Raw genomic sequence first — 15,963 nt, 5'->3', positions numbered from 1 at the left:
GTGGAATAGTTTGTGTAGATTCTACATGTAAAGTCAAATTTGAAAAAGTTGTGGAGTACGCTCAGCTTCCAACAAAATGTGAAAACCTTGCAGGGGGTGAATACTTCTACAAACCACTGTGCACACACACACACACACACTATACATCTGAAAGAAACACCAACACTCTCGAGCGTAACTAAACCAGTGTTGTAAATCATGGCTCAACCCAGGAAGTAAACGAGTACGGTATCAGCATTCTTTCAGTTGCATCTTAACTTTAGTAAATTCTAATTATATAGCCATACTTTGGGTTGATAAAGTCAGGAGTCCAACTATCACACAACCTTTTGGAGCTGTGTTTTTGGTACGTCATTTTTGGGGGAATTCCTTTCCTGCTGTGCTGCATTGCGCATGCTCGTCATTTGTGTACATTCTGTGAAGATGGCGCTTTTGCTGAAAGATAAAGAGAACACCGAATCTGGATCAGCATTGTGGGGAATTTCAGCTCTGCCTTTGCCATATTCTTTCAGCATCTGACAAATCATTACTTGCGTTGCACATATTTGTTTGGTGAGTTGCATACCCTTCTTGTCATCGTCACATTGTAGTTTAATGGGTCCGATTGTCAGGAAACAAGAGTTTAAATATTTGTAGCAGGAAGAGAAGATGGGGGGGGTGTTCTTTAATGCCTTGCTACTGACTGTTAAAAAAACAAACAAACAAAAAAAAAAAAAAACAAGCCATATATTATTTTAGAATAATATTACCTTACCTTGAACTTTCATGAAACCAGCATACGATACATGTAGCTAACAACAGTAATACTGAACTTCACATCCCACACAATTTTAATATTAGTTTGTGTTTCGCTTTTCAGCCTCCCTAAACTGGGTAATTCCTTATGTAACTAACATTATCGATAATTTAATAACATCGAAATATGTCAGTTCCAGGTATTTATACAATTGCAGCCTGTAATACAGCAATCCCCGTGGAACTAGTTTAGCGTTAGTATTGACGCAGAATATTTAAAATAATGACAAAACAGTATCAAGCGGTTAGTATATTAACGTGGACGTAATGTACTCAATCGATTATATTTTTACGTAGCATACACTAAAGAAGAAATTATAGCAATTTCCTCATGGCAAAACCCAGTTTTCCTGTAGTCTCACTGGATTGACCACACAATGTACAGACATTACTCATTGGTTCAGTCTTGCTGTTTTTTTAATATCACTAAAATAATCAATATTAGACATTTAAGACATTTTTTTTTGTTATTATTACAACTCATTTAAGATTCGGTAACCTATAATTGCATTTTATTTAGATAAACTAGCCTTGTTTCATAATACCAACATTTTTTTTTTTTTTCAAAACTTAAATGCTTGTGACTTAACACATTTTTCCACCCTACCATTTAAAATTTTACCGCAGCGCTTTTTTAATGGTAGCAAGAGGCAAAAAGGACACCCTCATGTGAACACTAAGAAATTCTTAGGGTTCAATTTGTTGGACCAACTGAACTGTCACAGAAATTACACCTAATTGCATCTACTGCAGGGTAATGGAGTAGTATCCAAGATTTCAAATTTGTTTTATTATCTCCTATTGTCATTGGTCATATTTTGTAGTTTTAATGCGGAATATGCAGGATTTGCTAGAGATGAAATGTTGCTGCTGCTCCCAGGTACCGTATTTACAGTTTCAGTTCAAACTCACTTCAGTGGCCTGTTTGCATTCAGACCAGGGGACTTACTACAAAGCTGCTAGGATGCAACAGTTTAGCTATAGTGTTGTTTTTGAAATACTTCATGAATTAACAATGGACATGCAAAGAAGTACACAAAGGGGGTTTAACAGTGTTGTTTTGCATTGGTTAGCACTCCTTTATTTGCTGTTGTATAAAAGATTACAACATAGCCTATCCTGGAGATGATTTATACTCTATACTCAATCAGTTTAATGCTATTTAGTATTCATTCATTGATTTAAAGATGAAACAATGTACCTTTCATTTAGGCATGCTTTTCAAAGATGAAGTGTCACCGTGTCTAGTTGAGAAATTGAGTTTTCCGTTGAGTAAAAGATGACCAGAACACTGTGCCAGAAACGTACACCTGTTTTTCTTAGTTCCCCATATAAAAGTATCCCATTGTAAAAGCATAGCAAAGTGTAGTGAGAGCATGGTAAAGCACAGGTAAGTATAGTAAATAATCTTGTAAAGCGCTTTGTGATAGTGGTCCACCATGAAAGGTGCTATATAAAATAAAGATTGATTGATTGATTGAAAGCCCAGAGAGGTATGGTAAAGCATATTAACAATCATTGCAAACCATTGTAAATGATGGCAAATGTATATTATTACTATGGAAAAACTGCAAAAATGCCATGGTACACTTTTATAATGGTCAGTGCAATGCTTCTGACTGGTCAATACCCCCTCCTTTTTGTGCTAAGATAATGACCTGAGAGTTGGAGCTTGTTCAGTTTTCCCTCAGTCAGTATTTGCACTTTGATCTTCTGTATCAGAGAATGGTATTTTATTTACTGACGTGAGTAACAAACACACAAAGCACAAGATACACAGCCTCTTACCTTGCTACTATAGACAGAGGTACAAATAGCACATTTATTTTATGTTGTAGTTCTTGCCTCCTCTGACAGAACATGTGGAGGAGGACAGGTTAATGGTTACACCCTGGTGCACCAGATGTTCTTAGAGGTTAGATATGAATATGTGAGTTCTATCAAGTTTTATAAAGTCACCAGGATGTGATGACTGAAACTAGCCAATAGGGTTGTGAGTTTCAATCTACTGTAAGGGTTTAAAGTGTTCCAGAACACCCTTTAGTGTTTACAACAAACACGTTACAAACCACTGTCTCCTGTGTTAAACATATTGTTGAAATGTCTTCTTATAAATAATATCACTTGTTTTGATATTTTTATTTGCATGTCTTGGTCATGAACCGGTAGACAGCAAAAAAAGACTGCCTACTCTTAACCAATATAGCCATTTTAAACAGGGATTTGCCTGTTACAGATAATGAGCATTAATATTCCTTAGGATTGCACAAAATGGCTTTACGTTACGACTCAGAATAATGTTGATGATATTGCAGTTGTGTAGCCAGTTAGTTTGAAATTGAACATTCTAAAACGATTCACAAAAATGTGATGGATGCTTATAGGCTATTCTTTTTTGTTACCCATAATTCCGTTATTTAGGACCGCATTCACACGTACAGCTATTTGTAAAGTCGCTGACTACTGAAATAAACTGATACAGACCTCACTGTATTCAATATGTAAATATGTTTGTTTATTATTTCAATTAGTTTTGTTGTATTTGTGGTTTTGTAATGGGATGGAAATTCTAGAAAAATAAAAACAATGTTACAAAACTAGAGAAGAACAACTCGTACAATTACTTTTACTGTAACAGTTAAGGCTTCTTTTGCAAAGAATGGGAGGCTACACTTTGCACATTGATTTCTATATTTATTTTCTTTATATGAGACATAGCCTACGTCTCTATTGCTAATCCCCCCCCCCCCCCCCCCCCCCCCCCAAAAAGTCATGTTTCCATTATTGTTGTGTATGTGCTGTTGCAAACTCAAATGTGTTTTTACAAAGCGTCAAAAGGTCAGTATTGGTTTTTTTTTTTTGCATCAAATCATTTCTCGGTTTTGAAGCAGCGTCTAAATCACTGGGTCCTGCAAATGCTGTGGCTGAACTTGCAGTCTTGTGTGTGTATGGGGTAAAAAAACCCTCAGTCATATGGTACTCCATTTTTGCCTGGTATTCTGAAACAATATAAACTTGATCTCTCTTTTTGCTGTTAACAAAATAAAACCAACAAATTAAAATAAATGACACTGCACTGTAACTTTAATGAACACAGTGCATAATTTAATCACGGTAAAAAAAGTAAAAAAAAGGTCAGTGAACTCCTGATAGTCAACTAACTCCCGTCCCTTGGAACTTCTATACATAGCTTAATCTATGTGATCATGAAATGTGCATGCATTTTCTGCAGTAATAGTATTATTAGTAAATAATTTTTCAAAACTATACATTATAGCAAACGCAATGTGTTTTTTTTTTTTTCCCTCAAAAAATCAGGCCTTCAAACTTACACAAACTGACATCATTGCAAATGGGGAACTGTAATAGAGATACTGTAACAGTTTTTTTACTACAGCCCTGAGCATAGCACAGTTGGTTTATAATCTTTCTTAAAACTCTGTACGTGTCAAATTAGTAATCAAAAAATCACCAAAGGCACAGATCTATCGATTGACACATATTCAATGCTGATATTTATTATTCACTATACCACCAGTTCTCTAATATGGCCACCAGTGCGATTTTGTGTGGACATAGCAGCCCCCCACCAACTCCTCTTTTAATCACCCCTTCATAATGTTTTGTCATACACCAGTTTACTACCTTGCCTGACAGTTTCTAAAAGGGCAAGTGGGACTAAAATATAGGATATATTACCCCCACTTTAAAACAACTTCCAGTTGCCACTGAGACCTAGTTAGTTCATGTGAACGAACTAATCTAAAAAAGATGAACCTGGCAAGAATCTTAAGGTTTGACTGTTTAACTGCAACGTCTTACCGGAGCAAGTGGGGTGAAATTGAAATGTCTGAAAGAAAGACAAGAAAATAATTGCCGGCGCTGGAACTAGGGGTGCTGGGGGTGCAGCAGCACCCTCTTGGCTTTGCATGGCTTCCATCATACACAGGGGTTACAGTTTTGTTCAATGGCTTTCAGCACCCCCACTTTAAAAATTGTTCCAGTGCCACTGACCTGTATGTTACGGTAAAAGTATGAACCTGGTCAATCTTAAGGTTTACTGGTAACTGTAAACATTTACCAAGCAAGGTGGTAAATGTCTGGAATTTTGAAGACATATATTGCTTTTCACACTTTTACCAAAAGCTTCTTGGCAAAGGAAGTTTGTTATTCTTGAGATTTACTGGTAAATCCCTGAAGTAAAGTGTTCTCGTTGTTATTTTGGTAAGACATTTGGCCAATAGCCTAATGCTCTTGGTTGTTCTTTGGATTTACTGGTAAATGTCCAAAGTAAAGCATTACCATGTTTATTTTGGACATTTACCGCTAGATATTGCTGATATTTCCTAACGTTCTGACTCTTACTGTTACCCCTGTTTAAAATGTTTTTGGCAAGAAGTAGTAAACAGTCCTGATTTGGATGCACACGCAGCCCGCGTGATCTCTACCTGCTAAAGTAAAGGAGCAGCTTCAGATCTGGGAAACGAGTCAAAATCAGGGGGATACAGAAGCAGGTTTTTTTTTTTTTTTTTTTAATTGTACAACGCCAAGGTGCTTTTCTTTTTAATCAGCACTCCATTTTTTTAAGTGAAAGTCGGTGCTTTTAAAACAACACCTAGATAGACTTAATAAAGTTTTTTTTTTCAAAACTGTTTACTTACTGCAGTGTACTTGAGTTTCTATAATGCTTAAAGATGGTGGCCGAGAATTAAGCCACTTAACCTCCCTGTGCTCCGTCTTTCGGGTGAAACATTGGATAAAGGTGTCACGCGAAGTAAACTAATAATAATAATAATAATAATAAATAATAATAATAATTAATCTGGGTTATTTAATACAGCTTTTGTTACATTTACCTGGGGATTAGTGCAGCGTGTGACTGGAACAGGAAAATGAAAGTAGTTTTTGTATTTATTTAACTTTAATATGTTAGGGCACTAAGTATTGTATTAATTTATATTAATTAATATGAACATTTGAACTGCTATGATTTTGAATGTTCTGACAGAGATCAAATACCTAATTTATGTCTCCAGTTAATCATTACAAGGGCTTGTGGAGAGGGTCTGCTGTATTATTTTTTTTTTAAGTAAGAAACACTTTGGTTTTATTATGAAAATAAATAATAAAAGTTCATATAGTTTTAGTATGCACTCTTAAGTTTGAGAACCACTGCATTACACTGTCTTCACATGCTAGGTTTCATTCTTAAGTAGATTTACGACTCATGTTACAGGTTTATAAGTAAAAATATAAAAACTTGTTATTATGATGAACACAGTATTTCAGTAATACATATAGCACAGGAGAAAGCAACTGCACAATTTATTAGAAACATCAATCTTAACTTTAACTGTCCACTTAGCTAAAATGAAAGCACCAAAACACAATTTACTAACCAGATTTAGAATAATACTCAGTCCTCCGAAGTTGAAGGCTAGTGGTTTATAAATGTGTTGAAGTGTGTTATTTTGATTCTGTTTTTCTTGCACTGGTACACCCTGGAAACATTATCACACTTGTTAAATGCAGATACAGTTAGTTTTTTTTCATTAGATGTTGCTGTGTTTGTTAAAACAGTTCAGTTTTTTTTTTTTTTTTTTTTTTTTTTTTTTTTTGTATTATGCCCTTGTAAACCTACATACTCTTGGACAGAGCATTGGTCCTTTTGTCCATCCTGTTACATTACAGATGATAAGAGTGCTTCACTTATAGTTTTGTTTTGAGTTGACTGTGCCTGCAGGCGGTTTCCATTGGATACATACAGTGCATCGGGCATTTCTAATGTTGTTTCCCATAAGGAAGTGTTATTGTTACAGGACACTCAAATAAATATTTAAAGGTGTAATACAGATTTAAATAGCTTTACTGTTTAAGGTAATGCTTATATGAGCATGGATATTTCAAATTTGAGATATGCCTCGGTTACTTTGGACAGCAACTTAATGCTGTACAATTTAGCCTTTTCATTTCTAGCCAGTGGCTGGCTAAATTGCTACTTACTTTGCTAGATAAGCTGCCTAAAATAGTTATTTAAAAAAAAAAAAAAAAAAAAAAAAAAAAAAACGTTTTTACAGTGCTTGTATGTTCCAGTGAATAGTATTTGAAATATTTATTTTCTTCAAGTATAATAGCAGCAATTTATACGCTTGTAAGTCGAGTATAACATTCCTTCTCTGAGGACATTTTGTTTCCGGGCTTATGTTTCAATTGACACCGTGAATCGTGATGGACCAATTAGTTTCGAGCTTACAAGTGATGTTGGTGATGAAGGCCAAACTGTACAGTCATATACCTGAGTCAGTAACCGTACAGCAGAGTTATGACACTTTTTTAAAAAACAAACCTACCTGTTCTATGTAAGATTGTCTATTTTAATTGAAGTGTGTGAAATACAGTGAGTATGTGTTGTAGCATTTGGAAATGTCTTATGCACTGACTTAGAAGATCGAACTGAAACATGTCACTATATGAGCTACAAGGTGTACCGGTCAGATATTTTGCTGGTCAAGAATGTTATTGAAAGTTTACCAACAAAATGCAGATTAAAAAGTACAGACACACAAACATGTACATACAAATATGCATAAACACATACTGTGATTATCTATCTATGTTAAATAGGCAATTACTTAAGTTGACTAAAGACAAAGGTTTGTTTTTTTAGAAGCCTATTTAAATTCTGTTTAAGAAGTCAAATGGAAATGTATGTTCAATCTTACGTACAGTACGAATCTCTTTTTCCTCCTCTTCTGTTGTCACACTTTCCATGTCTTCCCAAAACAGCCATGTTTATATATTAGGCAAAGCAACGGCGGGGGGGTATTTTCACGCTAAATGCAAATGTAGACACACAGTATAAAAAATGAAGGCATTAATTAACTCTGCGTTTGCTTTCACTTTGAAACGTTTGACTCCTACTCACTCACCAGCTGTATAGTTGGCTCATCAATCTGAGTGCCTCTCGTGGCGACACGTTCTGGCAAAATGGAGCTACAACAGTGTTACATTGAAAGTCTTAAAATTACAGTGCCTATTGAAAGTCTACACCCCCTTTCAATTTTTTCACCTTTTGTTGCCTTATAGCCTGGAATTAAATGCATTAAATAGATTTTTTTTCCATATATCTACACATCCAACCCCACAACTTCCAAGTGAAAAAAAAAAATTCTAGAAATTTGTAGAAAATTGATTAAAAATAAAAACTGAAATAGCTTGGTTGGATAAGTGTCCACCCCCTTGTAATAGCAATCCTAAATTAGCTCTCACCTTCAAAATCACACACCAAGTTAACTGGCCTCCACCTGTGCTAAATTGTAGAGATTCACACGATTTCAGGAAAAATTCAGCAGTTCCTATAGGTTCCCTCTGCTGGGTAGTGCATTTCAAAGCAGAGACTCAACCATGACCACCAAGGCGCTTTCAAAAGAACTCCGGGACAAAGTTGTTGAAAGGCACAGATCAGGGGATGGGTATTAAAAAAATATCAAAGTTTTGTGGTCTGACAAAAGTAAAATGGAACTTTTTGGCCTAAATGCAAAGCGTTATGTTTGGTGCAAACCCAACACAACGCATCACCGAAAGAATACCATCCCCACTGTGAAGCGTGGTGGTGGCAGCATCATGTTATGGGGATGTTTCTCATCAGCAGGGATTGAGGCACTTATCAGGATAGAAGGGAAAATTAATGGAGCAAAGTACATAAAAATCCTTGAGGAAAACCTGCTGCCCTCTGCAAGAAAGCTGAAACTGGGACAGAAGTTCACCTTTCAGCATGACAATGATCCAAAGCACACAACCAAAGCTACACTGGAGTGGCTAAGGAACAAAAACGTAAATGTCCTTGAGTGGCCCAGTCAGAGCCCTGACCTAAATCTAATCGACAATTTGTGAAGATTGCTGCCCATCAAAGCGCCCCAAGGAACTTGACAGAGCTTGAACAGTTTTGTAAAGAAAAATGGTCAAATATTGCCAAATCTAAATGTGCAAAGTTGGTAGAGACCTATCCCAACAGACTCACAGCTGTAATTGCTGCCAAAGGTGCTTCCACCAAGTAATAACGCGGGGGTGGAGACTTATCCAATTATGATCTTTCAGTTTTGTATTTTTAATATATAATTTTTTTCTCAATAAAAACTTTTTTCCCCTTAACAGTGTGGAGTATGGTGTGTAGATAAGTGGAAAAACAAATGCTCATTTAAATGCATGAAACTCTGAGGCACCGACACAACAAAATGTGAAGAAAGTTCAAGGGAGTGTAGACTTTCTATAGGCACTGTATAAGTCTATAAATATACAATCTATGTTAATAACGTTTACCCTTGACCAGAGTACTACATAAACATTAATGTGATTTCTACAGTAAGTAATCATAATTTAATACAAATTAAAGCTAGTAAACTGTGTATAGCATTGTTTTGTGGCAAACTGCAAGTACCAGCCAAAATGGGAAGCTGCTCCAGATTTCTTATAGTAGCTCATGCTGATCTCATAAAGAAGTGGTATGTCGGTTTGTGCTAATCTGTATTAATATAACGAATAAGAAATATCCAAAACCATTTGTGTATGTAATTTATACACCAAAGTGATTTTCCGTTTCAATATTACTCTTTTCCATTTCATGCCTATAATTTGATATTTATGTACGGGACTTGAACAAGCTACGTTTAAGTAAATGCCAATTCATTATTTATTGTTATTTGTATCAAGCAACAGTAACAGAATAAAAAAAATATTAAAAATGAAAGAAAAAAATATTAACTTACTGTAGAAATCACATTAATGTTGAGAGAAAATGTAACACAAACGAACTTCTGAAAACTGTAAAATCAATAGTGTTCGAAATCGCAGTTCTTGTAATTGTATTTTTTAAAATGTACTTATTTATGGTGCATACTCAGACTCGGTAGTTAATGAGAAACGCCACCACGGAAAAGGGTGTATACTCAGAGTCTTGCAAGACTAAATATAAATGTAAGGACTGGTTGGTTCCATGAATATTTTTAGAAACTTAAAATGTGTCTTGTTTTTGTTTTGTTTTTTTGTATTTTAGCAGGGACATGAAAGCCTATAGGGGGGGTCATCAGTGCGGACAGAGCTTATTGAGACAAGGTGCTGTGAGAGTGCAATACTGTTTGTTGTTTTTGGTGTGGCCCAGTGAACACTTGTCCCAGTAAGCCGTGGATTCGAGTACCTGCAAATTGTGAGTGTTTCCTGCCTTCATTTTCCACTGTACTACCGACAGCCGCGTTATCTAATCTCCATTTGTGACCCCTGGTCCTTGTTTCTTTTTTCAGGTCGAAAAAGCCCACTGGGTCGATGTTGTCAATACCTTTTAGAATTTTGAAAGCTTGAATCAGATTGGCGTGTAGTCTTTTTGTTCAAAACTAAACAGATTCAATTCTTTCAGTCTGTCTGCTTATGACATGTCTTTTAATCCTGGAAAAATTCTGGTCGCTCTTCTTTGCACTCTTTCTAGAGAAGTAATATCCTTTTTGTAGCGAGGTGACCAGAACTGAACACAATATTCTAGATGATGTCTTACTAGTGCATTGTATAGTTTTAACATTACTTCCCTTGATTTGAATTCAACACTTTTCACTATATATCTGAGCATTTTGATGGCCTTTTTTGTAACTTCCCCACATTGTCTAGATGAAGACATTTCTGAGTCAACATACACTCCTAGATCTTTTTCACAGATTCCTTCTTCAATTTCAGTATCTCCCATATGGTATCTGTAATATACATTTTTATTTCCTGTGTGCAGTACCTTACAATTTTCTCTATTAAATGTAATTTGCCATGTGTCTGCCCAGTTTTGATCATTTTGAATGACCTTTGCTGCTGCAACGGTGTTTGCCACTCCTCCTATTTTTGTGTTGTCTGCAAATTTATCAAGTTTGCTTACTATACCAGAATCTAAGCCTTTAATGTAGATTAGGAAGAGCAAAGGACCTAGTGTTGATCCCTGTGGTACTCCACTGGTTACCTAGCTCCATTTTGAGGTTTCTCATCTAATCAGTACTTTCTGTTTTCTACATGTTAACCACTCCCTAACCCATGTACATGCATGTCCTTGAATCCCTACTGCATTCAGTTTGAAAATTAATCTTTTTTGTCAAAAGCTTTCTGGAAATCTAAATAAACCATGTCGTATGCTTTGTAATTATCCACTGTCGATTTTGCATCCCCAAAAAAAAAAATCAAGCAGGTTAGTTAGACATGATCTCCCTTTCCTAAAACCATGCTGACATTCTCCCAGTATACTGTTACCATATAGGCATAAGTTTCCATAGAATAGAAGTCAGGATTATTAGTCTGTACCTGGTTTGGTTTTTGTCTCCCTTTTTGTGGATTGGTATTACGTTTGCAATTCTCCAGTCTGTCGGTACAACCCCTGTCTCAAGAGACTGTTGCATGATCTTGGTTAGTGGTTTGAACATCTTTCATTTCTTTGAGTACTATTGGGAGGATCTCATCCTGCCCAGGGGATTTGTTTATTTTGAGAGCTCCTAGTCCCTTAACACTGTTAATGTTCTTTTGCTGTTGTAATATTGGAAAACCTTTTTGGAATTGGTTTTAGCCCCCTTGGCAATGTTAATATCTATCTCTCTCTTGGTCTTTCTAACTTCATTTTTGACTTGTGTTTCCAGTTCCAAGTACTCTTTGTGTGTACTTTGTTCTTGGTCCCTTTTAAACGTTCTGTAAAGTACCTTTTTTCTCTGGATATTTTTTTTTTAATCGATCTATTAACCCTTTGCGGTTCTATGTCGGACCAGGTCTGACATTAGTTTTTCCTTTCTGGTCCGATGTCGGACCCTGTCTGGCATTGTCAAAAAGACATCAAGCACAGGTCCCTAGTCGTCTTTTCTACAGAAAAAGCAGAGAGAAGCTTTCAGTGGCTGAGAGAAGCTGGAAAAAAAAATGGAGGTGGATCTGAGCAATACACATAGTCCCTTCACCACAGACACAACACGGACATAAACAAGCAAGATAGCTGCTTCTGCATCCAGCGCTCAAAGAATATTGCGGACATTTGCCAAGCTTTTTGAGACGTTATAGTTATGTATGTTATATATAATGACTTGGATGCGTTATTGAGGAGTTTGATGATAAAATGAGTGATCAGGAGATGATTTATCAGTCTGCACTACTAGGAAGAGGAGTGGGACAGAGCTGGAGATGCAGTACTGAGTGTCCTTTTGTGCTGTGCCTTTTAAACCTGTTTTTACTGTGAATAAAATTACTTTTAAAAAGCGGATGTAAAATAAACAGCTTCTGTGAAAATAAATTGGACCCAACGCGCCTGATAAGCGCTGAATAAATGGACCGTAAAGGGTCTCCCTTCTGTTTTTTTGTTGATTTCTCCCACTTTCCTTTCTAGTTTTAAATGCTTCTGAACCTCCTTGAGAATCCTTTCTCTGAGTGGATTGGTTCCCTTTTTATTTATGTGCAGTCCATCTCACCTATATAGATAGTTCATGCTGTAGAATGTGGCCCAAGGTGACGGATTTGAATCGGCTGCTCAGAGTTTCAGCTTGTTATCAGAAAAAGACACACAGCTGTTAGAATTTAAGCTGCATTTAATTTACCAGTTTTCAGTATTTTCTGAGTTAAGCAGTTAAAGATTGAATTTTTCCTCACTGCTCCGTACTTTTCCAAGAGTACTTCCCCACATTGTCGCTCTCCCGCTCCAGGGAATGCAGGCAGAGGGGCAGGGGGCGTGGTCATTGCCCCTGTGGTGTGTGCCTTTATTTTACAGCAAGAACGTACAATATGTAACACTTTAAACTAGAAAAATATCCCCCGAGTAAAGAATAAGTTGTGTAGGACTTACTTTACCCTAGTGAATTAACTACAAAACAAAAGGATGCCAAATAGCAGTTCAAGTTAAACGTTGTTTTGTTTCTTCCCGAAATAAATAGTACATAATGTTGACACCGCATTTTACTTCTATCTTTCTTTTTTTTTTCATTCGTTGAGTAATGTTTTTCTCATACTGACTTAATTTTGTACCTGATGTATTTTGGAGTGAGTGCTTTTTTACTTCACTAAAATACTTTTTAAAAATTATTTTCTTAGTTTTCAGTCTGTTTTCTGGGGTACACCTCTCACAATATGGTGATTTTGTTTATTTGTTTTTTAAATGAAGGCTACTTATTTGATCTTTTTAGTAAGAAACTATATCTGTGCAATATCTATAGAAAAAGCGTTCTGTATTGAAAGGCACAAAGTTATTATTATTATTAATGGATCACAGAGTTGTCATACATGCCAACAGTCCCTATATGATCGAGACAGTCCCCATTTCCTAGCAAATGTTCCGCATCGCGATGCATAGAAAAGTCATGATATTTACAAAAAAATAATTTATTCTGCACAGTAGAGTTAGTGAAAACCACACGCTGTGCTCTTCGTGCGGCTGACACATCTGCTGATCACTAACTTATACAAAGATAAGAACGCTTCATGTCTATTTTTGCTGTTATGATGGTCGTGTTTAGTTGCGGGAGGGGATACATCTATTATATGATAATGAGTGTTTTTTGAGGAGGACTCCTCCCATGTGTATGATGCGTATGACACCGATACCTAAAAACTCAAGACAGCTGAGTGCCGTTTCCATTGTTGGTTGTTTAGTCTACCATTACAGCTGCGTATTTGGCTTCCTGTACTTTTCCTGTTATTTGTTCTGAATCTTGTTAGAGGTACCTGAGAATACTGTGGCTATTGGCAAGCGATTGCTTAACATGCTGTCGTAGTCAGAAATCAGAGAAATGATCTCTATTTGAAAGATTGGTGCCTTCATTGTGCCCGCTGAAAAAGACAGTTCCAGCAGTATTACAGCTACCAGTAAGCCACGGATACCTTTCATAATTTGAATGTTGGAAGTGGCGAGTATATCCCTTCCCTTCCTGTGTCAGTTTGGGTATTTGTGGTGTATACCTCCCTCTCCATTTTTTTTGTGAAAATTGATTTGTAACCAAATCAACTACATTGTCTCTGTTGTCTGACTTATTTTTTTGATCATTTGTAAAAAGCAATTCTAAATATTACTTGTAAGGAGCCTAACCGGGCAGACACAAGGCGCAAGGCAGGACTACACCCTGGATGGGATGCCAGTCCATTGCAGGGCAACTAAGGGGCAATTTAGAGAGGTCAGTCCACCTAGCCAGCATGTCTTTGGACTGTGGGAGGAAACCGGAGTACCCGGAGAAAACCCATGTGAACATGGGGAGAACATGCAAACTCCACACAGACAGACCCCTGAGGCTGGAACTGAACCCAGGACCCTGGAGCTGTGAGGCAGCAGCGCTAACCACCATGCTGCCCCACACTGTATTTATATATTTTAAATTGGTCTCAATCCTAAAGTTCTAGGTGATGCAAAACTTGGCTATAGCTGTACATTTAACCCCAAACAGTTATGTGTCTCTATAGCCTCTAAATTGTGCATAGATAATTTAATAGATATAAATAATTAGGGCACCGAATGTGTTTGCACCTGTAGTATCGCAGTAAACATTCTTCGGCAAAGGAATGCAGTGCTTAATTCAGAAGAACTCACAATTTGTTACCTTTTGAAGCATATTAAAAACTAACAAAACATATCCCTAAACCTACCATAAGCAGGCAATGGTCAGTCTGTGCTACTGCAAGATGTATCAGTGGTTCACTGTAAACACAGATGCTGTTTTTCCCATCCCTTTTACAGTGGATTTTGAGATACTGGTGACCTTGGCTATAACGTGACTAGCTTTTATTTAAATAGCTGGTTGAAAATTTGCTAAATCGGCTATTTTGAAAAGAGCTTAAAACAGTTTTGGTTATGTAAGACACAACCTGTCAAGACCTGTGGATATTTATTATCTTATAAATTGAATCCATGTTGAAAATATTATATTATAATGGCAGTGTTGTCTGTAAACAGCATGACACGAATGCTTCCATGAAGTGCCTGCCTTCAGCTCAAAATATATATAAGGAATGTTAACAATCGGAGGCACTCTGTACAGAATGAAGTCTCTTTGCATTGTTTTTGTATCTTTTTGACAGTCTTTTGTAAATTATGTTATAGGAATGAATATGAGCATGCTATTTCTTCCTCCAAAAACAATTTTGTTTGAATATTTAGCTAGTAGTAGTAGCAAAGTTCACAATCTAGTAAAAAGCAATGAAGAAAAACTATTTGTAAACACTACTGTGGCACATTGCAGTTTTTAAGTTCTGTTTTTTTGTTCACCCTGCAATAAGTACAGTGTACAGTTAGAGTAGTTTTAGAATGTCAAGCTGTCGCATGTTTAAAACCTCACATAATGGCACACTTTTTTTTACACTGAACTGCATTGTAAAGTATTCAAGTTAATATGCTTGTTCACAATGAGCAATACGTCTTGTCCTTTTAGGCCTGGTGTTGAAAGCGAAACAAGCAGAAGCTGAGAGTTGAGAATGCCTACAAGTATTTAAAAGAAGAACTGGAACATTTCACACAGTTGAATTTTAGACCCGAAACTGCCTTTCAGTTAAGCCACTGTTGGGTTCCAAGTTCCTAGGCAGAACAGGTCTGAATTTCGCATGTTGTGTGCATGTATTGATGTCTGACTATATTTGGCTTTCCTTATTTGCATTTTGAATGCTGCTAATCTTTCTGAGTAGTGTTTTTTTACACACTCGTAACAGGTGGCCAGTGAGAATCATGCTTTTGAATTGGAAAGGTCTGCTAGGTTAAGTTTCCAGCTGGCAAAGCCATTTTCGTCTTCATTTCATATTCTACGAAAGAAGTTTATTCCTTTCTTGGGGGGTATGTATGTATACATAATCTTCAGACATTTACTGAAAGCAATAGTTCAACTGACAAATTATTCAAGCTTATACTGTACTTGGACTCTTAAGCATTGTACTGTTTATCTTTGACTCAATGGGTATTTTACAGCATGACTGGACTGTAATATCAGACTTTGAATTGCCAGATCATGGGTTTGTTCCCGTTGTACGGCTGACTCAGCCTAGATAATCCTCTGAAATTAGTATTCTGACTTGCTGTCTAATAAGTGGGTAGTTCAATCCTACTAGAACTTTGCAATGTTAATTACATTAATAATCTTTTCCTTGTCATAGCAAACAACTGTTTCAGTTTGAAAACAATCAATAGAATGTACAGTATTG

The 15,963-nt window shown here is 36.5% G+C and overlaps 1 long non-coding RNA gene across 1 annotated transcript in view; it reads left to right on the top strand.

The window, feature by feature from the left end:
- Window positions 1–395: 395 nt before the first annotated feature.
- The window catches only part of LOC121321343, a 47,032-nt gene continuing 31,464 nt past the window's right edge, over window positions 396–15,963 (top strand). The window contains exon 1 of the long non-coding RNA XR_005950928.1: window positions 396–552. This is a non-coding gene — a long non-coding RNA (uncharacterized LOC121321343). The remainder of the gene's footprint in view (window positions 553–15,963) is intronic.

The sequence above is a fragment of the Polyodon spathula genome, chromosome 9 (assembly GCF_017654505.1).
Source record: "Polyodon spathula isolate WHYD16114869_AA chromosome 9, ASM1765450v1, whole genome shotgun sequence".
Classification (NCBI taxonomy): Eukaryota; Metazoa; Chordata; class Actinopteri; order Acipenseriformes; family Polyodontidae; genus Polyodon; species Polyodon spathula.
This window is presented reverse-complemented; position numbering and strand designations above follow the sequence as displayed.